This window comes from Leptodactylus fuscus, chromosome 1 (assembly GCF_031893055.1).
Source record: "Leptodactylus fuscus isolate aLepFus1 chromosome 1, aLepFus1.hap2, whole genome shotgun sequence".
Lineage (NCBI taxonomy): Eukaryota > Metazoa > Chordata > Amphibia > Anura > Leptodactylidae > Leptodactylus > Leptodactylus fuscus.
Genome location: NC_134265.1, coordinates 20,751,767 through 20,754,266, shown reverse-complemented (window position 1 = coordinate 20,754,266; position 2,500 = coordinate 20,751,767).

Below are 2,500 nucleotides of genomic sequence, written 5' to 3'. Positions count from 1 at the left end.
CATCTATCTATCTATCTATCTATCTATCTATCTATCATCTATCTATCTATCTATCTATCTCATATCTATCTATCGATCTATCTATCTATCTATCTATCTATCTATCATCTATCTATCTATCTATCTATCTATCTATCTATCTCCTATCTATCTATCTATCTATCTATCTATCTATCTATCATCTATCTATCTATCATCTATCTATCTATCTATCTATCTATCTATCTATCTATCTATCATCTATCTATCTATCTATCTATCATCTATCTATCTATCTATCTCATATCTATCTATCTATCTATCTATCTATCTATCTATCTCCTATCTATCTATCTATCTATCTATCTATCTATCTATCATCTATCTATCTATCTATCTATCTATCTCCTATCTATCTATCTATCTATCTATCTATCTCCTATCTATCTATCTATCTATCTATCTATCTATCTATCATCTATCTATCTATCTATCTATCTATCTCCTATCTATCTATCTATCTATCTCCTATCTATCTATCTATCTATCTATCTATCTCATATCTATCTATCGATCTATCTATCTATCTATCTATCTATCTCCTATCTATCTATCTATCTATCTATCTATCTATCTATCATCTATCTATCTATCTATCTATCTATCTCCTATCTATCTATCTATCTATCTATCTCCTATCTATCTATCTATCTATCTATCTATCTATCTATTATCTATCTATCTATCTATCTATCTATCTCATATCTATCTATCTATCTATCTATCTATCTATCTATCTATCTACCTCCTATCTATCTATCTATCTATCTATCTATCTATCTATCATCTATCTATCTATCTATCTATCTATCTCATATCTATCTATCTATCTTCTATCTATCTATCTATCTATCTATCTATCTATCTATCTATCATCTATCTATCTATCTATCTATCTATCTATCTATCTCCTATCTATCTATCTATCTATCTATCATCTATCTATCTATCTATCTATCTATCTCCTATCTATCTATCTATCTATCTATCTATCTCCTATCTATCTATCTATCTATCTATCTATCTATCTATCATCTATCTATCTATCTATCTATCTATCTATCTATCTCTTATCTATCTATCTCTTATCTATCTATCTGTCTATCTATCTATCATCTATCTATCTATCTATCTATCTATCATTTATCTATCTATCTCCTATCTATCTATCTATCTATCTATCTATCTATCTATCTCCTATCTATCTATCTATCTATCTATCTCCTATCTATCTATCTATCTATCTATCTATCTATCTATCTATCTCCTATCTATCTATCTATCTATCTATCTATCTATCTATCATCTATCTATCTATCTATCTATCTATCATCTATCTATCTATCATCTATCTATCTATCTATCTATCTATCATCTATCTATCTATCTATCTATCTCATATCTATCTATCGATCTATCTATCTATCTATCTATCTATCATCTATCTATCTATCTATCTATCTCCTATCTATCTATCTATCTATCTATCTATCTATCTATCATCTATCTATCTATCATCTATCTATCTATCTATCTATCTATCTATCATCTATCTATCTATCTATCTATCATCTATCTATCTATCTATCTATCTATCTCATATCTATCTATCTATCTATCTATCTATCTATCTCCTATCTATCTATCTATCTATCTATCTATCTATCATCTATCTATCTATCTATCTATCTATCTATCTCCTATCTATCTATCTATCTATCTATCTATCTATCTCCTATCTATCTATCTATCTATCTATCTATCTATCTATCTATCATCTATCTATCTATCTATCTATCTATCTATCTCCTATCTATCTATCTATCTATCTCCTATCTATCTATCTATCTATCTATCTATCTCATATCTATCTATCGATCTATCTATCTATCTATCTATCTATCTCCTATCTATCTATCTATCTATCTATCTATCATCTATCTATCTATCTATCTATCTATCATCTATCTATCATCTATCTATCTATCTATCTATCTATCTATCTATCTATCTATCATCTATCTATCTATCTATCTCATATCTATCGATCTATCTATCTCCTATCTATCTATCTATCTATCTATCTATCTATCATCTATCTATCTATCTATCTATCTATCATCTATCTATCTATCTATCTATCTATCTATCTCATATCTATCTATCTATCTCCTATCTATCTATCTATCTATCTATCTATCTCTTATCTATCTATCTCTTATCTATCTATCTGTCTATCTATCATCTATCTATCTATCTATCTATCTATCATTTATCTATCTATCTCCTATCTATCTATCTATCTATCTATCTCCTATCTATCTATCTATCTATCTATCTATCTATCTCCTATCTATCTATCTATCTATCTATCTCCTATCTATCTATCTATCTATCTATCTATCTATCTATCATCTATCTATCTATCTATCTATCTATCTATCATCTATCTATCTATCAT